The sequence below is a fragment of the Mirounga angustirostris genome, unplaced genomic scaffold (genome assembly GCF_029215605.1).
Source record: "Mirounga angustirostris isolate CCGP_5_RB_7025 unplaced genomic scaffold, mMirAng1.0.hap1 SCAF_10, whole genome shotgun sequence".
Taxonomy (NCBI): domain Eukaryota; kingdom Metazoa; phylum Chordata; class Mammalia; order Carnivora; family Phocidae; genus Mirounga; species Mirounga angustirostris.
The window spans coordinates 115,918,689-115,941,429 of NW_026991718.1; the positions used below are offsets into that span (position 1 = coordinate 115,918,689).

Here is a 22,741-nt window from a genome sequence, read left to right on the forward strand (position 1 = left end):
GGATATCTAGGGAGGAATGCTCCTGGTGGTGGAAACAGCAAGGCCTGGGATGTTTGTGAGTTCCAAGGGAAGAACAGCTGGGAGGCCAGTGTGGAGGAACACAGGGTCGGCGAGGAGAGTGGTGGGAGGTGAGGTCAGAGGCCAGGGGTGGGAGGGCCCTGTATGCCAAAGCGAGGCCTTTGGCTTTCACTCTGAGTGAGATGAGAGCTACCAAGGGCTTTGAGCAGAGACTTGTATCTTAACAGGACCCTCTGGCTGCTTTGTGGAGGCCAGGCTGAAGGGACCAAGAGTGGGGAGGCAGGGAGGCCGTGGGGAGGCTGGGACCAGGGGGCAGAGGTGGAGGTAGCAAGGACTGATTGGATTCTGGAGATGTTTTGAAGGTAGAGGCAAGCTGATGGGTTGAATATGGGGAGAGAGAGTAGGAAGGAGAGAGAGGTGAAGGGAGGGGAAAAGAGAGAGAGCGAGAAACAGGGAGAAGTTGGTGTTAAAATCCACAAGGCTGAATGAGGTCACCTGTGTTGGCAGAAAAGGGGACCGAGCCAGGATCCCTCATGGTCATTTCAGGGAGTAACATTTGGGTGACTGGAAATGTGTCTGGTGAACTGAAAATCAGGATGTGGGTCTGAGTTATAAACATAAGGACATGAAGAAGAATAAAAGCTTTTCTGTCATAAAAACCATTGGAAGGGGCCACAGAACTGAGCTGGGGAGTCAGGAGGCTCAGGTTCTGTGCTGGCCCCCCATGTCTGCTGTGTGGCCTTGCTTAGACACCTACCCTCTCTGGGCCTCTGATTCCTTTTGGAAGATCTTGACTCTGACTCTAATGGGTCATCCTTCAGCCATCTCCCGTGGAGGTGCTGGGACAGCCAGGAGGCTCCAGGGGACCTGCTGTTGTGAGAGACGGGGAGGAGGGGTAGGCAGGGGTCCTGGTGAGCTCAGAGCTGAGGGTGGGAAGAAAGCTGGCCCAGAGAGCTGCTTCTCTGGATGGGGTTTACAGATAGGGCAGCCACAGCCAAGAAGAGGAGGGATTTGTGTAGCCCGTGGCAGGTCCTGCTGGGATGGCTGAGAAGGGGGTGGTTCCTGGAAGCAGCACCGTGACCTCAAGCTGAGTCTTTGTTCCAGCAAAGTGGCTGAACCAGCATCTGGGCTGGGCTGGGCTGTATTTTCTGATGAGGCTCCCCCAGGGCCCAGCATGATAGAGTAGCCCCCTCTGCCTTCTCCCCAACACTACCGCCTTTGTCTGCTGCTGACCTTGCTAGGGACATTTTTTTGTTTCTACGATAGAAGGCAGAAGCGTCTCCAGTAAGCACCTGGTCCCAGAACTCAGTGTGGGGCAGCCACGAGGGCCTTAAGAGCTCATTGTGCGGCTGGAGAAACTGAGGCCTGTGTGGGAGAGTGACTTGCCACGGCCACAAGAGCTGGGGCAGATCTGAGGCTGGAACCTGGGTCCAGCCCTTTGCAGTTCGGAACACTGCCCTGCCCTCCCTCATCCCTCCCATCCTCCTTTTTTGTTTTCACGCCCTTTGTCAAGGGTCTGTGGGACAAAAGGAGCAGGCTCTTGAGGCAGGCTGACCTGGGTGCCAGCCCCACTTCTACCACCCATTTTGCTGTGTGACCTTAGGTGAGCCACTCAACCTCTCTGAGTCTCATTCTTTCTGTCAGCCAGATGGATGTAATGATGACAACCTGTCAGGGCTGTGGGGAAGAGCAACCTAAACACTGTGAAATTGGAAAAATAGGAGGCCCTTGACAGGTACCTGTCCCATGCCCTCTGGGTGGGTGGGCATCTGGGTTATCTGGCTGGAGGAGGAGAGGCCCGAGCTTAGGTGCAGGTAATGCCGAGAGCTTTCCCGCTGATACTTCACGCAAAGCGCACACAGAATTTGTCTCAGAGGGCCAGGGCCCTCTGGGGGGGTGGGGGTGGGGGCTGGAGAAAAGACCAGAACACCAACACCTGGGAGACTGAGAGCCATCTCCCCGGGCCTCGGGGCAGGCTGCCTGGTTCCAGGCGTGTGTGATGGAGCTTGGAATGGCTGCATCTGCCCCCACACTGCCGCGTCTCCTCTTCCCAGCTACACCTGGCAGGACTGTAGACCATGTCCTCTGTCTCCATCCTCCCTGACCCGCTGCTTCCGCACTGCCCCAGCCACCGCTCTCCCTCCTTCTCCCCCCAGCTGAGCTTCTCAGGGGTTTTGACGATGCTCCCCGACTTCATTTATTCCTCACCCTCCGCAGCCTGCATCACATCCCACCCCTCCATGGTCCTTGTTCTCACCAAAGCCACTGGGACCTCCTGTGGTTCACCTGGTGGCCACTTCTCATGCGCACCTGCCCCAGGCTCTGGGCAGCGCACTCTCCCCGGCGTGCTGGGCCCCGGTAGCCCTGCCTCCCTGGCTGCTGCATCCCAGCCTTTGCAGCTTTTCCTCCTCCACTGGTCCCCCAAATGTCTTTCTCAGGGCTCTGTCCCCGCACCTTCTCTCAGGCCACACCCTCTCCAGGGGACTCAACTGCCACCGCTCCGGTGTCCCTCTGATTACCCACAGTCCCCACACCCCCAGCTCTGTCCCTGGCCTTTCCCCAGAGCTCTCCTGGACATCACTCCGATGCCCCAGAAGCGCCTCCTACCCAGGGTGTCCAGAGTGACCTTGGCACTTGCCCTCAGGCCTGCCCTTGCCACTCTGTCCCCTGGTGAGTAAGTGGCACCATTGTCCTCTGGGCGGACCCTGGTGGCCATGCTGCAACATCCCCTTTGTCCCCATCAGCCTTTTTAAAAAACAGCTTTATTGAGGTATAGTTGATATGCCATAAAGTTTGCTGAAGTTCATTGTGAGTTTTATAAATGTATACAGTATACAGCCGTTACCACAACCCAAAATTTCCTTGGGCACGTTTGCAGTCAGTGCCCACTCCTATCCCAGGCCCCAGGCAACCGCTGATCTGCTTTCTGTCTCTTTGGTTTTGCCTTTTCTAGGAAGTTCATTTAAATGGGAACATGTGTAGACTTTTTTAGGTCTAGCTTCTTCCACTCAGCATATTGGTTTTTATGTCCATCCCTCTGTTGTTGTCCCTGTCAGTGCTTCATTCCTTCTTAACGCTGAGTAACGGTCCATGTTACGAGATATATATAGAGAGAGAACATTTGTACATACGTATTCATGTATATAACATAATACATATATAATATTTTGTTTATTTGTTCACTAGTTGATGGGCATTTGAAATTTTGGCCATTACGAGTAATGCTATTATGAACCTTCACCTACAAGTCTTCATGGAGTGTTCGTTAACCTTAAAAATAAAAGTTATTTGGGCACCTGGGTGGCTCAGATGGTTAAGCGTCTGCCTTCAGCTCAGGTCATGATCCCAGGGTCCTGGGATCGAGTCCCACATCGGGCTCCCTGCTCCTTGGGAGCCTGCTTCTCTCTCTCTCTCTCTCTCTCTCATGAATAAATAAATAAAATCTTTAAAAAAAAAAAAGTTATTTTACCAGCAAAAATGGGTTGACTCCGGAATAGCAGAGGATTGCAATTCGGGACACGTAAGCTCTGGCAAAATCAAAACCCTGATTGAACTGTGCCTGGAGTCCACCCAAATTCTGAACTTTTTCAGTTATGTGGGTTAACCCATTTTCTTGTTAAAGTTTGAGATGGCTTTTGTTGTTGTTGTTGTTGTTATTGTTATTTATAGCTCAGAGGTTGGCAAACTCTGGCCATGGCCAACCTGTTCTTATAAAAGAAATTGTTGTTGTAACACAGCAATACCCATTCATTTATGTATTGTCTTTGACAGCTTTGGTGTACCAAATGGCCCACAAGCCCAAAGTATTTATGGTATTATAACCAGAAGCTAAGTATTCAATATATCCCCACAGTCACTCAGGGCAGAAACCTGGAAGTCATCCCTGACTCCTCCCTCTACCTCATCCTCCACATCTAATCAGCCCCAAGTCTGATTCATCTTACAGTCTATCTCCTGGTTCTATCTGCTGGCCCCCAGCCCCAGTGCCCCTGTCCTAGATAAACCCCTGTCAGCAATCACCCAGACCACAGCAGCCACCTCTAGGCTGCCCCACATAGCTGCTGGGTGATCTTGCTCCCACTCAAACTTGCTGAGCCCTTGGACTCCCCATTGCTCCTGGGGTAAAGGCCACCCTCCATGGACTGGAATTGCAGGACCCTCGTGATCAAGTCCCAACCTGTGTTTCCAGCCCTGGCTCCCTTCCCCTCCTTCCCTTCTTCCCCAGAGCCCAGACACCAGCCCCCGCACCTGTATAGAGTTCCTCACAGTTCCCCAGAATGGCATGCTTTGTCTCTCTTCCTCTTGCCACCAACTCCCTTCTGCGCTTTGTCCGCCTAGTAGACTCCTATGCATCCTCCGAGGCCCAGCCCGAGTCTCACCTCCTTTTTGGTATTTTTCTAATCAGGCTGGTCAGGGCTCCTGGGGGCCCCTGGGCCTCCTTCCACGGCAGCTCCTGTCACATTGGACTGCTGTGCTATTTACATATTTGCCACTTCCACTGACTCATTCATCTCCTTGCTCTCAGCTTGGCCCGGCTTGGGGCCACACACAAACGAGGGGCTCAAGAAATGTTTGTGGGACACAGTGTTCCCTGCCTTCTCCAAAGGCACCGTGAGGAATCAGAGGGGTTCCAGGCCAGTCAAGGCTTTGCACGAGGGACCATCTGGGCTCAGGGTTAACGAGGGGGGATGGCAGGGCTGGAGCTTCCTGGGCCCCACAGGCAGGAGCGCCTGCAGGGAGTGCAAAGGAGGACAGAATGAACCAACCCTGAGCTCAGAGAAGGATTCAGAGAAAGGAAAAGTAGGGCAGGCGCACATGGGCCCTGAGAGTGCCGAGTAGAAGGGAAGGCATTACGGGGAGATGTCATTAAACTGAAGATCTCCCAAGGCCTCCGGAAGTCAGCCGGGCCAAGGAGAGGCCAGATGGCCAGTGAACAGGCCACTGGGTCCCATCAGAGCTGCCACAAAGTTTAGGGGTTCACAAAACTGGACCTTCAGAGGATTCAGAGACTATCGAATTTCCAAGTCCTCAACTGGAAACAAATTTGGGCACCTGCTGGCTGGGTCCCGGGTGAACCCTCCGAGGAAGCACCGGTGGAAGATTCAGGGGAGCACTGGCCTGGGAGTCTAAGCCGGCTCTGCCATCGCTCATTGTGGAGGTCTCAGCTTCCACATCTCAAGGCTTCAGGCTATGGCCCGCACTCAGTGCTCATTCCAGAAGTGTGTGCTGATGTGAATCTAGTGCACAGAAAACCAGAATCCAGGCCAGGCCGAACTCCCCCTCGGGGCGATAGTGAGGCACCAAAGACTGTGGACGTGAATGTGGCTTCCAGGCTGTAAGATGCCGGGACACCATGTCAGTGTCCCCTTCTCTGGGCAGCCTCCCTGGACTCCTCCACTAAGTTAGTTACTCTGTCCTCTTGGCTCTCCAGACGGTGTATAAACCTTGTGCTTGCACCCATCTGCTCTGTCACAGACCCTAGTGTAGGACGTGTCCCCCCACTAGACTGAGCTCCTTGGGGAGGGGGACAAGTGTGTCAGTTTTCCACGTCTGGCTTGGTGCCTGGAGCAGAGCAGGAGATGGGCAACTAGTTCTTGAATGACCTTGAATTATAAAGACGCAGTTAACTTGTGGATGCTGGGCAGCTTCAGTACCACCTGATGAGGTGGTACAGGGTAGAAATCTGGCTAACGAAATGACAAAATGGTTTGTGAGTTGTGGCTTAAGAAGTGTGAGCATCTGGAAGGGCATCTCAGTGAGGTTGCTAACAGCTGTCTTGTGCTAGTCAATAGGACAGCCACAGGCAATGAGTGGCTATGAAATTAGTATTAAAATTAGGGGCGCCTGGGGGGCTCAGTCAGTTAAGCGTCTGTCTTCAGCTCAGGTCATGATCCCAGGATCCTGGGATCGAGTCCCACGCAGGGAGCCCACTTCTCCCTCTCCCTCTGCCTGCCACTCCCTCTGCTTGTTCTCTCTCCCTCTCTCTCTCTCTGTCAAATAAATAAAAAATAAAAAAATCTTTAAAAATTTTTTTAATTTAAAAAATAAAATTAATATTAAAATTAAAGTAAACATTCAATTTTTCAGTTGTACTGGTCACATTTGGGGCCCTCAGTAGCCACGTGGGGCTTGTGCCTACTATTGGACAGTGTACGTGAGAACATCTCCATCCTTGCAGACAGTCCCTCAGTACCTTGAAAATTCATGTCCAAGCATTATCTTGGGCCTTGCTAATTTGGGGGTTTGGATAGTGGTGCTTCCAAGATTTCAGGGAGAGAGCTGGGGCTCTGGAGACAGACCAGCCAGAGTTTGGAACCCTGCTCAGTGGTTACTTGTGCAGACTGAAGTAAAGGCACTTCTCTCTCCTCTCAGAAGCTTAGTATTCTTGTCTGCAGAATGGGCGGACGTACTCCAGTGCAGGGCCCTGAAGGTGAGAGGAGAGAGCTGTGGAAAGGGCTTCTCACCACTCCACGAGGAGCGGGAGCCGTCCCCTAGAGCTGTGTGAGAGAGCGAACAGGTTGCACGGGTCAGAAAGCTCTCGGTGGGGAAGCCCGCCCAGGCCCTTAGATCTTGGAGCTCAACTACCTATGCTCCTCAAAACTTGGGGCAAGACATGCTGGAATTCATCCGGGCTCAGGAGCCAGTCTGGGGCAGGGACGGGCCTGGTTGGCTGGGGACAGTCCGCAGAGGAGGGCAGGGCTAGAGCTGGTGACGCTGGGGCTGGCCAGGGCCTGGGCAATCCTGGGCAGGGGCAATAAAGCTCATTCCAGATCCTCCCGCTGCTGAGGAGGTGGCTTTGCAGTCTAGATTAGCATGAACTTTCTCTCTGTAAAGCACTCTATTGTCTACCAGCTGACTGGAGGATATTAATGAGTAAAATATGAGCAATAATAGTGACTATATTTGCTAAGCATCTTCTATATACTAGAAACTTTGCTAAGAGACATAATATGTGTATGCATTAGCTCATTTAGTCCTCTGTAATAGGTATATCATTATTCCCATTTTACAGATGGGGAGCATTGCGGTCATTTGTTCAAGGTCACAGCTACTACGTGAGAGAGCTGGCTGGGGTCTGACCGGGCTGTGTATCTCGAGTCCATGCTTTGGATAAAGTACAAACTCCTTACCTGGTCTGGAAGGCCCTTGCAGAGCCAGCCTCAGTTGGCCCTTCCACCTTTAGCTCTGTTACTCCCACCTGTCTGGTTAAGTGTCTCAGACACCCTAGGTGTCTCCTTCCTGTGCCTGTGCCCTTGCTCCTCCCTCAACCTAGATGCCCTCCCCACCCTCCCTGCACCCCCCACAGGTTCGTATTCACCCTCAAGACCCAGTTCTGGTGTGAGCATCTGGAGGCCAAGGGCTGGGTCTAAGTCATCCTTGAGTCACAGCACCCAGCTTGGAGCACTAGAAGGCTCAGTAAATTATGGGTGGTGGATGGGAGGGTGGGTGAGTGAGTAAATGGAGCGATGGCTAGAGTGGATGGATGGCGAGTCAGGGGCAAGTAGATAGATGATGGATGGTTGGGAAAGTGGGTGGCATGGACGGCTGTGTGCGTGGATGAGTGGCTTGTACTCAGATGCCCTGAGCGGGGAGGGGGCCCGAACCCAGCACAGAGCAGTGGGCTTGGAGAGAAGCAGTGGTTTGACAGACATCTCGGGGCAGAATCAGCAAGGCTTGGGAGGGCTGAGGGGCAGGGAGGGGTCCAGAGTGATGTCCAAGTTTCTAGCTTGGAGGCTTGGGAAGACCCTGGCACTATCAGGGAGGAGTGGTTTGGGGGGAGGAGGGGAAGAGGTCCTTTTTGGACATGGGGGCCTGAGGGGTCAATGGAGAGAAAGTCCAGGAGGCAGCTGGGGAGGTGAGCTTTGGTCAGGTTCAGGGGCAAGGTCAGGCCACACAGAGAGACTGGGGAGGTCAGCGTGGACTCAGGACTGAGGGTCGGAGGACGAGTTCTCAGAGGAGGCAGCGGAACGATGGTCCCTGGGGGCAGAAGAGCCAGGAGGGACGTGTGCCCTGCCATGGTGAGAACATCCATAAATCATTGCAGGTGGTGTGTTTGGAGGCAGCCAATGAGGAGCGGGTACAGGCAGGAGATTCAGTGCTGGAAGTGACCGTGAAGGGTGGCAGGCTGGTTTTGACCAGCCTGGGGAGTGGTTACCCTGAGCAGGGAAACCACACAGGCAAAGGCAGGGAGCAGGGAATGGACAAGTAAGGTCCGTGGGCTCTGAGGGCTCAGGCCGGTGGCCGGCAGCTAGAGAACAAGAGGGTCAACGCCTTTCCTCTGCCCTGGCCAATGACACTCCAGCCTCGCTGCCCCAGCTGCACAGCCTCCAGGGCCTGGGAGGACTCCGGGGGAATCTGGGAACTGTGTCACTTCGGACAAGTGACCTCCCTTCTCTGGGCCTCATTTACCTCATCTGGAAACTGGAGTCAAACAACACCTGCCTGGTTTGCAGAGAGGAGAACACCAGACATGGGGGGTGTGGGAAGCCCCCCGTGCCTGTGGGACTCTATAAATGCTATTTTTTAAACTATTTTTTTTAAAAGATTTTATTTATTTATTTGGGAGAGAGAGAATGAGAGACAGAGAGCATGAGAGGGAGGAGGGTCAGAGGGAGAAGCAGACTCCCTGCTGAGCAGGGAGCCCGATGCGGGACTCGATCCCGGGACTCCAGGATCATGACCTGAGCCGAAGGCAGTCGCTTAACCACCTGAGCCACCCAGGCGCCCAAACTATTTTTTAATTTCAATTCCACTCCACAAATATTTATTGAGCTAAAGGGTTCTGTGCAAATCCATTTGGTAAATTAAATTTTTGTACAACAAATACCATTTTACCTGGGCCTGGGGTGGCGAAGTTGGGGAGGCCTTTCATTATGTGAGGTGCACTGGGGTGAATTCTCTTGAAAGGCCCTGGTCAGTTTGTTGTTTTGAGTCAGTGAGGATCTGGGCTTTTCAAGCCTGCAGAGCCAGGCTTCATTTGTTTCCCCATGTGTTTTGAAGAGATCCTCCTGGCTATAGCACAGAAGGTGAACCCAGGGAGGCAGCAGGCAGCAGGAGGAGGCCAGGCAGCAGGCTGAACGAGAGATCATGGTGGCCAGGATGGGCAGTGATTTGGGATAAAGAGAAGGGGATTTGAGAGACGTATAGGAGGTTTCCAAAAAATAGGACATGGTCTAGGGTTTTGCATACAAAGGGGTAAACGAGAAGAAGGACGAAGGGGCATGAGAGCCTCTTGGCTTCTTGGCTACCAAAGAGGGGGAGGTGGTTCCAGGTACCAAGTTAGATAATGCTGGAAGAGAGCAAGGTCTCTGGGGAAGGTCACAAACAGGGCCCATGGACACGTACACTGAGGTATGCACAAGGCAGCAGGCCGAGCCACTGGTAGGAATTTGGCTGGGCGGACCTGGGAGCTCTGAGGGACAGGCTGGCTTGGAGACAGAAATGTCTGAGGACAGGGAACCCCAGAGCTTGTGACACTTAGTCAATAAATATTTATTCAGCCTTGAAAATATTTGTTGAGTGAAGTCTTCACTGAGCACCTCCACACCAGGTGCTGGGCTAGGCACTGGGGTTCTGGCAATAAACCGAATCTACAAAACTCTCTGCCTTGTGGGGCCCGGATTTTAGTGGGAGGGGGCAGGCGATCAGCGGGATCCAATCCTCATTCACGTCCGCTGTTGTATGGTGACGTGTGCAAGGAGGGCAGCAGAGAGGGTGGGTGGGGCGCAGGGCACGGTGCGGGGAGCGGTCAGGGGGTCATGATAGCCGCCCACGAGGAGGTCGCATTCACTGAATCATGGAAGCCCCACAGCAGCTCTATGAGGAAGCTGCTGTAATTATGTCCATTGTGGAAAGGAGCAACTGAGTCACGGAGAAGCTAAGAAACTTGCCCAAGGTCGCTCAGGGGTGTAACTGGCAGAGCCTAGAATTTTACCTCAAGCCCATGCTCTTCAGTGAAGAGTCTTAGCTGCTCTGCTGAACCGCCTCTCGTTGACAAGGTCAGGTCTCAGCAAAGCCCTGAAGGAAGTGAGAGGGTAGGGCGCGCAGACATCTGGGCGACCAACATTCCAGGCACAGGAAGAGCAGGGGCGCAGGCTCTGAGGCAGGAATATGCCTGGTGTATTTGGGGAACTGCATAGAGGCCAGTGAGGCTGGAGCAAGGGGAAGTGGGCAAAGAGGAAAGGGGAGAATTGGAGGTGGTGGAGGGGGTCACCTGTCGCGTCTGTAGGGCCAGCAGCTTTTACTTGAGGTAAAGTAAGGCCATGGAGGGCTTAGAGCAGAGGAGGGGCAGGGTCTGACTTGTGTTTCAACCTGATTCCTCTTGCTTCTGTGTCAGGAGCAAGGGCAGAAGCAGGAGACGAGAGGACATGACTGATCCAGGCAAGAGATGATGATGGCTCTGTCCACAGCCTGGTAGCAATGCAGGGGGTGCATCAGCTTCTTGATACGCTGTGAAGGTGGATCCAGTAGGAGTTGCTGATGGCTTGGATGTGGAGGCTGAGGGAGAGAGAGGTGTTAAGAGAGGCTCAGGCCGGAGTGGGTTCCTTCGACTGAAATAGGGGTGCTGTGGGAGGAGACACTGCATAAAGTACTTTCCATGTCCATTATCCCTTTATCCCATCATACGTTCGCCCGTTATCCCTGGCTACTTTCTGAAGGAGGCGTGGAGACTTTCGGAGGTTGTGTGACATGCCCAGGGTCATTCAGCCAGAATGTGGTGGAGCCAGGACCGGAAGCCAGGTGTCCATTAGAGGATCCAGAATTTTGATTCACTCATTCAATCAGCAGACATTTCTGGAGCAGCTACTGTATGCCAGGCACTGCACTGTTGACAGTGATGACCAATGATGACGGCCCTGCCCTCTTAGAGCTCCCAGTCTGATGGAGGAGGCAGTGTCAACCAGTGATCATGGAAGCGATTTTCTTCTGTCAGTATAAGTGGCAAGAAGGAGAAACCCAGGATGCCCTAGGAGCCAGTAACCAGGGACCTGACATAGTTGGGAGGTCAGGGAGAGCTTCCTGGAGGAGGTTGAATGTGAAGTGCAAAGGCCTCTGGGATAGAGGGTCTGCGGGGGTGTGGGGGGCTTCTTAGGAAAATACTCCTTGGTTTCCAGGCCATAGTGGAAGAATGCTGAGGGGACTGCATGCTCCCAGAGGATGGCTGCCCATTTGGAAGTTGCAGAATATTTGTTAGTGTTGGATTGTTTTAACAGGTTTATTGAGATAGAATTTATATACTGTGCAAGTCACCCAATTAAAGTGTACCATTTGACAGTTTTTAGCATATTCAGAGTTGTACGGCCATCACCACAATCCATTTTAGAACATTTTCATTATTCTAAAAAGAAACCATGAACCACTTAGCCGTCACCCCCTCCCAAGCCCCCCCACTGACAACTACTAATTTACTCTCTGTCCCTACAGAATTGCCTATTCCGGACATTTTGTATAAGTGAAATCATACCCCATGTGGCCTTTTGTGACTGCCTCCTTTCACTTAACATAATGTTCACGAGGTTCATCCCTGTTGGAAGTCCCAATCTTAAATACCATCAGAGCTGCAGGGACCTAAGAGGCTGTCCTGTGTGCTTCTCCCACCTGTTGTAAAGTGGGGACTCTGGGAGGTGACATGTTCTGGTCCTGCAGCAAGGAAGTGGGGGGGATCCCCCAGATCAGGGCCCCTACCCTCCTGCCCTGCATAGGACACCTTCCTCTGCTATCACCACTTCTCCCTCTGCTTTGGCTCTGGCTGATCTTGGCTACAACTGACAATGTGTTCGAGAATGCATCCTCCCAAGCACTGGATTTCCATGCACTGGCCATTTTCACACCCCGTGGTGTATCTTGAAATCTTGTATGCATCTTTAAGAATTGTGTTCACTGATTCAGAATTCCTTTAAAATTTGGTATTTTCTTTTTCTGCTACTTAAATATTTTTTGTCCAGACAGTTATGCCTGTTTTTCTTGGTTGGTGATTTTTCCACAGGGGGAGACAGGGCAGCATTGGGGTTAAGTGCTGGGTCTTGGCCTTGGATGTCTTCATCCGAGTTGCATCCAAGTCTTCATCGTCTTCAGTGTGTGCCTGTGGGTAATTGCTAAAGCTCTCTGAGCCTCACTGTCTCCCCTTGAAAAACAGGGATAACCCCGTAGGGCTATGGTGAGGAACACATGTTATGGGCTTGGCATAGAGTGGGTGCAGATACAGGGAGGTTAAGAGGGCTTTCCAGGTGCTTGGGATAACCAGAAGAGGAAGGTGACCCTTCCTCACCATCAGCTGGCCCTTTCTCTGTGTTCCTACTGCACTGTGCCTCTCGGGGCTGTGGTGGAAAGCTTGGGTTCGGATCCTAGTCCCACACCTGCATTCTCTGCCCCCCACGTCAGCTCAGTTTCCTCTGTGTCTCAGTCTCTCCACCTGTAGAATGAGAGACTGAGGGCAGGAGCTTCCAAGGTATCCAAGAGGCTCCTGGGAGGGAGATGTGGAGTGGAGGTGCCTCCTCCTTCTCCCAGGAGGGCCTGGTTCTGGCTGATTTAAAGTTCCAAGCAGGAGCAGTGGCACCTTTTCGGGAGAGGTGGGTGGAAAGGGACACCTGGCTTCCCTCTGCTGCTCGCACAAGATGTGTTATGTGGCAGGTGGTGCGCAGTGATGCAGGGAAGGGCCTCCTGCTCTGAGTGCAGGGGACGGGGGCAAAGCGTCTTTGGAGGGTCTCTCTCAGGCACATACGCCAGGCCAGGTGTTCTCCCCACAGTGACCTTCTCAGTCCTTGTAGCACCCCTCAGAAGAGGTGCTCTTATTCCCATGGGACAAGCAGGGAAACTGAGGCTCAGACAGGGGCAGCTGCCTGTCCAGGGTCGCCCAGTGAGTTCGAACTGGGCTTCGAACTCAGGCCTGTGTGACTCCAGCCCCTTTCCTCTCTCCGCAGCGCCCCCCCATCCAGGGAAAAGAAGAGAGAAGCAAGACAGTGGTGGGGAGGATTGGAGCCTTTGGAACCCCAGCTTCCTGGCTGCTGTGGGGATTCTGTGGGTGGTGGGAAAGGCATCGTAAATATGCATGACATGTAAATACGCCTCTGAAAAATAATGTGCGGGCCCACATGAGCCCGGATGCCAGAGTGCTTGGGAAAATGTAGCGTTGTACAACACTTGGGTTTCTATGATGATTGCTCCATAGTGTCTCCCTCCCCAGTGCTCCTACAGCCGGTCCAGGGGTCTCAGGGTGGAGGGTTTATCCTGGGCACCTCCTCACTGACATTCTCCCCCATTTCTACAGACACTGGTGCCTCCCCCTCTGCCAGGTGCTGGGTGGCCAGAACCGGGTCTGTCCTGGTGCTGGAGGGCCCCCGTCTGCTGCCGCTTCTTGCCAGCACCTCTGACTGCGTGCCCGAAGGGATGTGTGTGCCAGCCCTTGGTCCAGTGCCTGCTCCCGAGGTGACGCCTGCTGGTTCCCGACTGGTTCCCATTTTCCCTCTGCACGTAGCTCCCTGGTTGGTAAGTAACTGCGTCCGCAGCCTGGGCGCACAGAATCTGGGCTGCTCACCCGCCCGCCCACACCCTGCACAGTTGGGAGTTGCCCAGCCTTCCACCCAGTGGCGCCCACGTGCTGGCGGAGGGACCTCAGTGAGAGCTTTTATATGTCTGGGCTCAATTTATAGTTTAACTCTTGTCTTATTCAGTCCTCCCAACACCCCAGCAGGTGGGCACAGTGATTGCGCCTGTTTTATGGGAGGGGAAGCCATTGGCCTGAGGATGCATAGCAAGTCTGGCTCTGTCTGCCTCAGAGGCAGCTCCTGCCACACCTGAGGGGCTAGGGCAGTGGGTGACATGGGCTCAGGAAGGCAAGGGGAGCAGTGAGCCATGCTGGGAGCCACAGAGGGGCTGAGGTGAGGCCATCAGGGTTCCTGAATCTTGGGGAGCCCCCTTGTTCTTGCCCCTCCAACCTGTTCCCCCCACACTCCTCCAGTTCCCGCTTTGCCTAACCCCAAAATGGGATGAGGTGCAGCACCCTGTATCATCTCTGACCACTTGTCTGAGGATGCCACAGCGCACCCACACCTGGTCCCATCATTCTTCGCAACAGCATGCCCCCACTCGGTGCTGGCTACAGGGCCTGATACCTGCCACGTTCCTGCATCTCACCCTCCTGCCGCCTCCCAAGGCTGTGCACAGATGAGGAAACTGAGGCTCACAGGAGCTCAAGGGGTTTGCCCTGGGTCACCCAGCACCACTCAGCATGGAACTGTTGGTTTACGATCTGCCTCCTTATCTGGTCTCAGCTCCTCAAAGATATGTGATATGACTCAAAGATATATGAGATATGACTGCTTCATTCCCCAGTGGACAGCCGGTCCCTGGCACAGTGCCTGGCATATAATGGGTCCACAGTGAATAGCTGTGGAAGGAAGGAAGAGGGAAAGGAGAGAAGGTGACTCTCGCCTTCCTCCCCCCGGACCCCAGCAAGCCCCAGGAACCCGTTGGCCTTTGGGCCAGCTGCTGGTCCCTGCTGATCCCAGAGAGCTTGTGGTCAGCAGGACAGCAGGCCCTCTGGTCTCAATTCTCTTATCTGCCAACAGCTGCGCAGCCTCCCTGATGGGGTGGTTATGAGAAGGGAAAAGACTCGTAAATATGTATAATATGCAAATGTTATAGGATAATAAAAAAACCATGAAGTTCGCTGTACATAATGTATGTAGAAGTGCTTCTTCGAGAACAAGGAGCTGCACATTCGTGCGGTGCCAGCCTCATTAATAACTGGGAAATGCCCCTATTAATTAGCGGCCCCCCGACCCCGCTCCCCCAGTCTGGCCTCCGCCTGCCCTAGCGACCACAGGCGGCTATTGCATTTGGCTGAGATGCTATTGTGAGAAAAGCAGTGATAAGGGTATCGGGGTCTGAGAGCTGTGAGTATCTGTGGGATGTCATCATTTGCAGACACTCCTGGTCGTGCCCTAGGCTCTGCATGTCCTCCCAGGGACTACATGCATAGCAGGAGCAACCCGAACCACAGCAAGCATTTCTTGAGCAATTACTATGTGCCTGGCCTGGCACTAAGTGCTTTGTTTTCTTCTGAACTCAATTAGACTACCAACGACCCTGTGGCAGGTTGAGACATGGGGAGACTGAGGCACATGGACCTGGGGCCCAGGGCTCGTGGCGCCGACATTCTGGTCCTTCCTGAAAATGACTGCCATTCAGTGCACACGCCTACCTCCCCGCCCCCCCCGCCAGGCATGGCCCGAGGGACAGGACTGTGGCCACTGAAATAACAGTGTGGCTGGCAGCCCCTGGTGTGTGTGGCCCAGTGACGGAGAGCGGGATTCCTTGGCACAAGTTGGGAGAGCAGCCGTCAGCATTGTAGGAAAGATGGAGGCTCGGGCGGCAGCGAGGGAGGTGTTACTTGCTGCTATTTTGCTAACAAGCTGGTTATTTAAAGATTTGTTGAAGCCAAAGTCGGGAAACTGGATGGGGAGTCTCCACACCCAGGGCAGAGGCAGCCAGGGGTCTGGGAGCCTGGTTGGGTCAGGACAGGGTGGCCACACATTTTTTTTTTTTACTTACTTATTATTAGCAATAATAGCAACAGCACCATAGAGCCTGGAAAAGGATCACCTGTGTGGAGAAAAGAGGCTAGAAGGATTGGGACGGGGCAATAGTTTATTCATTGACACAGATGGTGGTTACACAAGGCGTCATTATTTTTTTTTTAAAGATTTTTTATTTATTTATTTGACAGAGAGAGAGAGAGAGCATGAATACAAGTGGGGGGAGGGGCAGAGGGAGAAGCAGGCTCCCCCATGAGCAAAGAGCCCGATGCGGGACTCAATCCCAGGACCCTGGGATCATGACCTGAGCTGAAGGCAGATACTTAACCGACCGAGCCACCCAGGCATCCTACACAATGCTTTATTCTGTGATAATTTATTGCAGTCAACATTTTTTTAAGATTTATTTTATTTAGAGAGAGAGCATGAGTGGGGGGAGGGGCAAAGAGGGAGGGAGAGAGAATCTCAAGTAGACTCCCTGCTGAGCACAGAGCCCGATGTGGGGCTCGATCTCACAATCCCGAGATCGTGACCTGAGCCGATACCAAGAGTTGGACACTTAAACAACTGAGCCACCCAGATGCCCCAACATTTTTTATTTTGTGCACTTTTCCCGATATATTATATTGCATAGTCCAAAGGCTAAAAAGCAGTTATAACAATAATAGCATTTATTTTTATTTTTATTTTTTTTAAGACTTTATTTATTTATTTGACAGAGAGAGACAAAGCGAGAGAAGGAACACAAGCAGGGGGAGTGGGAGAGGGAGAAGCAGGCTTCCCACGGAGCAGGGAGCCCAATCTGGGGCTCGATCCCAGGACCCTGGGATCATGACCTGAGCTGAAGGCAGACGCCTAACGACTGAGCCACCCAGGCGCCCCAATAGTTAATATTTATTGCGCGCTTACTAAATGCCAAGCTCTTTGCTGAGCGTTTTACCTTATCTTACTGAATCCTTACAGATTTTGTTATTGTGGCCATTTTACAGAGGAGGAAATCAAGGCTTAGAGAGGTAAAGTTACTTGTTATGGTGTCAAAGAACGGTCAGGCAGGGTGGGGGGGATGGGATAAGAAACCTGACAGGCTGACTCAAACATCACTACCCCATGTTTGAGGATGGGGGACCAAGAAGTTCCCCTGAAAGGGCAGGGGGTCCCTGCACCTGTTCCTCAGACACATGTCAATGCCTCTTGCATTTTTAAGGCTTGGAAGGCAGGCAGGTGTCCGTGGCCGTAGGCAACAGATGTGTCTGGGAGACTGACCCTGAGCAGAGCATTAGCCATTTGAAGGGTAGGAATAGGACATCCCTAGGGACAGGCCACGGAAGGAGGCCAGGGCAGACGCAGGAATCATCCAAGATAAAAAGAGGTCACCTAGGTGAAACAGGGTCAGACCCAAACTCTGAACCAACTGCATGTGGGGCCAAACTGCCATTTCCGGAGGACCTACTGTATGCTAAGCACATCCATTATCTTTCTTAATCTTCAGAACCACCCTGTGAGATCAGTGGTATTGGCCCCATTTTACAGATAAGGGGACCAAGGCCTTGAGAGGGGAAATAACTGGCGAAAGGCCACACAGCCAGTGAGCAGTGGAACTGCTCTGTCACGCCCCAGTGCCCTTGTCCCACGCATGTGGCAAGCATGTCAGGCACTGGGCACGGAAGCTCCAAGCAGCCCATGCCTGGCATCAAGTTCTAAGGCAGATCTGTGGGTCCCTGAACTGGTACTGGGGACGTGGCTTGGCAGAGGGCATCTCCAGACCCTGAAGCAGGGGCGCCTGCTCTGCAGACAGGGCACCAGCCCCAGAGGCATTCCTGCCTTCCCAGGATATTTGTCGGAGTGCCAGTCCCTGCTAACCTCTGCCCTCACAGAGCACACACAGCCTTGGAGAGAGACAGAGAGTACGCGAAACAAGTAAAGTGCATAAGAAGCGACTCCATCAGGGCAGTGAAGGAAATTAACAGGGTGATGTTGTAAATATGAACAGGAGAGGGGGCCTGAATGACGTGCAACGGTCCTAGATGGCCTCTCTAAGGATGTGGCCTCTCAGCCGGCACCTGAAGTATGGCCGGGACCCCAACATGCTGGAGAGTGTTCACCGTAGTAGCATTGTTGACGGTAGGAGGACAGTTGGGAACAACCCATTTGTCCATCACCGAGAGACTAGTTAGATCCATTTACTGAAGTCATCTAGTGGTGCCCACTGTCACTGTTAGAAATGGGGATGTGGCCCTAAATTCCCCACTGCAGAAAGAACTTCAGAGTGTGTTGTAGAGTTGAAAAAAAAAAAGAGGTTATAAAACAGCATGGGCAGCATGATATCATTTTTTTAAAAATATTTTATTTATTTATTTGACAGAGAAAGACACAGCGAGAGAGGGAACACAAACAGGGAGTGGGAGAGGGAGAAGCAGACTCCCTGCCAAGCAGGGAGCCCGATACGGGACTTGATCCAGGGACTCCAGGATCATGACCTGAGCCGAAGGCAGTCGCTTAACCAACTGAGCCACCCAGGCGCCCTGATATTATTTTTGTAAGAGCTACATGTGTTTCTGAAAACTGTTCACAGTGGGGGCATGGGAGATCTTTGCTGTCTTCTTTATACTTTTCTAGATTTGGAGTCCTTCCTGTTAGGACTTGGTGGCGAGGAACAGGGGTTTGGGCTTCCACAGTCCTGCCTGAGGCAGTTCTCCTCTCCTGCTGCCCTACCACAGTAAGAGGGGAAGAGACCTGGGCTGGGGAATCAGCAGACCTGAGCCGTACCTCAGCTCTACCGTTTCTTGGCTGTGTGACCTTGGACAAGTCACTCTCTCGCTCTCTGAAGCTGGGTTGTCCCTTGTGTGAAACAGAGACAAGAGCATCGGAGGGTGGCTGTGGGGCTTTCGTGAGTTACAACAGGTAGAGGACTAGAGCACTCCCAGGCTTGCCTCACTGGTGGTGACTGCTGTTACCATGGTGACTGCCAGAGGTAACAGGCGGCGTGCTCATCACATCCTGCACGGGCTCTCAGTGCTGACCGGTCCCCTAGGCTGGTCTCTTCCCGTGGTCACCGAGAGTCAGCCTGAGCCGGGGGATGCGGCCCAGGGAAGTGGGGAGCTTAGCTGGGTGCACACCGCTGGCTGGACCCTCCCACCCCCAAGGCCTGGCTCCCTCCCCACCAACTCGCGTATCTGTCAATGGGTATTCTTGCCATAGATGCTGTTATGGGGCCCCCAGCCCTGGATTTGCTTTCTCTGATAGCCACGAAATCTGCCCAGAAAGACAGCTGCTACCTTTCTAGACACTCAGAGAATCTTAAATCTCAGGTAGAGGAACTTCTAGTTGTGAAGTCAAACTCTTGGACTCAGAGAATCTTAGTCATAAATAATCCGGCAAGAGCAAACATGGGCATTTTACAAGTAAGTTTACTGAACCTCTCCTGATGATGGTAATAAATGAGAAACTACCCAATTATCTATCAGCTAGAGATGGTTAAATAAATTACTGTCCAGCCAGACAGGCATTCTCTGTGGCTGTAGAGACAATGCCGTAGATCTATACTTGTTGACATGGAAACAAGTCCGTGGTGCATTGTTAAGGAAAAAATAGGTTCCAGAATGGTGTATATTGTATGATTTCATTTTTGTTAGAAAAAATATGTATAAATACATGCATGCTCCTGCTCAGAGAAACCCTCCCAGAATGACAACCATCAAACTGTTCATAGCAGGTTCCTCTGGATAGTGAGATATGAACAAGCTCCACCATTATTTGTGCTTGCATCATTCAGGTACTTTTCAGATACAAGTGACAGGAAACCCAGCCCAAAATGATTTAAACAGAAATGCAATGTCGAGTCCAGAGGTAAGTCAGGCTCTGCAGAATCCAGGGGCTCAGCAGGATTCAAGGGCTCCCCAGGACTTGATTCTCCTCCCCATTTCTCGCTCTGCTTCCTCTGGGTTGTTCCTGTCTTCTTATAGGGCTCTGTCATACAGGTGGTAAGATGCATGTCCTGAAGAATAGGGAAGACTACTTCCTAGAGAGCTCAGACCCAAGTCCCAGGACTTAGTGTTGGCACTGATTGGTCAAATTTGTGGATGTGCCCCACCCCCAATCAAGTGCTCTGATTGGCAGCCTGGGCCTGTGCACCCCACCCCACCCCCAGCAGAGGTGAGTCAACACCACCAGGACTATGTAGACTGGCCTCAAGAAGGCCAAACGGTGGCCAAACACAGCCAATTCCCCCTCCTAGACTTATCTGAATTTCTCAAGGTGCATGACTTTCAGAATCAGAAGTAATACAACTATTGAACCATCCTGTGCCCATGTCTTACAGTCAGAAGCTCATGGGGGCTGCTCTAGACTCTCTTGGAATCGGAACATTGGAGTCCGTGAGGTGCCAGTTCAGCTCAGGAGACATTGGCCCTCTGTGTCAAAAGCCTGCTCTGGCCCTGAGAGGAAGCCCTTGAGGGTTTTGCCATCTTTGAGGGAGAGAGATGAGCCAACGGATGATTTATCTGGAAGGTGGGTGTGCATGCAGGGGCTGAGGGAACACAAAAGCCAGCTTGAAGCAAGGAAGGCCTTCTGCAGGAGGTGACAGTAAGCTGAGGAGCCAAGAAGAGTACAGGAAAAACACTGTTGGCAGAAGAAACTATGTGTCAGAAGCCCCAAGGCATGTGGTGGGGGAACCACCAGCAGAGGAGCAGTGGTGGGCCCAGAACACAGGGGCCTCGAATGCCACAGCAAGGGCTTGGACTTGACCCTGAAGGCAGTGGGGAGACGTTGTGGGATGTTGTGGGAGGAGAGAAATGTCAGCAAGCTCAATCTGGCTGGTACTGAGAGCATAACCTTGGAGGAGTCAGGTCCATATCTGCTGGTCTAAATTCCTTCCCACCCTGGGTCAGAATTCCTGTCCCGAGGTGTTCAGCCACAGCTTGCATACCCTCAGAGATGGGGAGCTCACTCTTGTTCCTTCTACCTCTGGTTAGAAAGCTCCTTCACAGGATCCAATCCACAGTCCTGCCACTGTCAAATTACCTGACAGAGGGCTGGCAGGGGCCTGCATTTTCAGGCCAGAGGATTCCAAGACCGGCAAGCTCCGGGGGTCTGCATACCCTGCTAGGAGCCCAAATGAAGAGAATCCTATCAACCTGACAGCAGAGACAGTGTTTAGATCTTTGAACACACATCTACTTCAGTCAATTCTCCAAATTCCCTTTGCGTTTCACAAACAAGAGGCCAAGAGGGTCAGAGAGGCCGAGCCATCTGTACAACAACACAGAGCAAGTTAGAGGCAGGCCTGGGATGTGGACTCTCTTACACCCCTAGCCCCCTCCATGGCCCTCCTTGTCATCTCCTCCCATCCTGTCTGTAGTTGAGCCCTGGTCATGTCATCTACTGAGGCTCGGACAGCTTTATTCTGGAAGCTCCAACCACCCCAGATCATCCCCTGATATCCTCCTAAATTCAGAGACAACCAGCAAAATCATCATTAATCCAAAGTTGGTGACTATTCTGACAGCAACATTTTTTGTTTCTGATACATCAAAGCTGTGACGTGCACAGTATGTTTTATGGGTCATCTCTAATACTTCATCGTGCCCCGCGGCCCACACTTAGTCCTTCGCTCTCATACTCCACACACATTTATTAGTGCCTACCGTGTGCCAGGCGCCGGGCTAGACACCAGGCCACGAAGATGCGTTAGGGCAGCCCCCGCCCGGGGAAGCTCAGCCAGGGAGAGGTGTCTCCATCGATGAAGGCCGGTGATAACACGGCAGATCAGAGGGAGGTGCCCATCCATTGGGGATCTCCTGGGCAGAGAAATTGATTCTACTCCTCTCAGCGGAGTCTTGAGGGATGAATAGGGGTTCTTCAGGAGAAGCAACTGGGAAGGGTGAGCCAGCTGGGGGAAGTGGGCTCTGCAAAGATCTCACCTGTCTCCTGCTAAGCTCTTAGGCCCAGGGTGTCGGGGCAGGTGGAGGCTGGAGAGGTCACCCGAGCCAGAGTTTGGAAGGCCTCAACTATTGAGTCAGGAAGTTTGCATCAGACCCTTGGGTTGAAAAGGAGCCAAAGGCAGGGCAGGTCTAGGTATTAGGAAGGTCCTCCCATTGGGCTGATGACAGTTGGGGAGAACAGTGGGAAGGGCAGGACCATAGGGATGGTGTAGAAAGGCATGTGGCAGGGAGATTTCACAGGGCTTGGGGACTTAGTGGGTGCTATGGCAGGGGAGAGGGGTGACATGGGCTTGGGGCCCTGTAGACCAGTGTCGAGATGAATCCTGGCAAAGACTGGGTGAGTGTCAGTGAGAGAGTCCCCGCGGGGGCAAGCAGGTACCTCTTCAGCTTTCATGACAGTTAAAGCAACAGCCCAGTGAGGCCTCCAGTGTCCCCATGCCCCCACTGAATGACCAGCAAGTCTCTTCCCCTCGTGGAGCCTCAGTTTGCTCCTCTGTAAAATGGGGGTGATGAAAATACCACCCCAGGAATTGTGAGGAAGGTCCGAGGAGGGAGGGTACGTGTAGGGCAGGCTCTGCACGTTGCCTAGCACTCAGTGAGTGCTGGTGGCTGGGGGCTGCTCTGATTACCATGGCAAGGGGTCGAGGGTGAACAAAGAACCAGGTATGTCACCTGCAGAGGGAAATCAGAGACCAGGAGGGGCCTTGCCCCCTGCCTTTCTGTGTCTGTCGGGGAAGGCAGAGTCTGGGTTTGGCACTCACAAGAAAAGCTCTAAGGCAGGAGATTCCAGCTTAGGCTAGGAAACCCTTTTGGATACAAAGAGCTCTCTGCAGATGGGCTAACTTGGGTGGTAATGAGCTCCCCATCACTGGGAATATTCAAATAGCAGCTGCACTACAACTTGATGGAAAAGTCTGTAGAGTATTTGTGATTCGGCTAAGGATCTGGAAGGTCCTTTCCAGCCCAAAGAGTCTTTGATTTCGTGTTTTTCCTTCTGTCATCCTGTTTCCTTATCTGTAATACAGGGAAAACAGCAGCCCCTATCTTCGAGTTGGTTGCAAAGTTTAAGTGAAATCATCCAAATAAAGTGCTTAACCCAGATTTGGTGCATAGCAAGTGCTCCTGTCCCTGTGGTGGCTTCTATTACTGTTGTGGGTGTTGTGCTAAATTCTGGGGTGTGTCACTGCCATCTGAGGGCCTCAGGTTGCTGTCTGTCAGTCAGGTGTGCCTGCCTGCCTGCCCTTCAGG

At 52.7% G+C, this 22,741-nt stretch overlaps 1 protein-coding gene across 1 annotated transcript in view; it reads left to right on the top strand.

The window, feature by feature from the left end:
* The window catches only part of LOC129045343 (disks large-associated protein 4-like), a 116,481-nt gene that overhangs the window by 43,293 nt on the left and 50,447 nt on the right, over window positions 1-22,741 (top strand). Inside the window, exon 2 of the mRNA XM_064573548.1 lies at window positions 13,286-13,503. The gene's annotated coding sequence lies outside the window, so the exon portion shown is untranslated. The remainder of the gene's footprint in view (window positions 1-13,285; window positions 13,504-22,741) is intronic.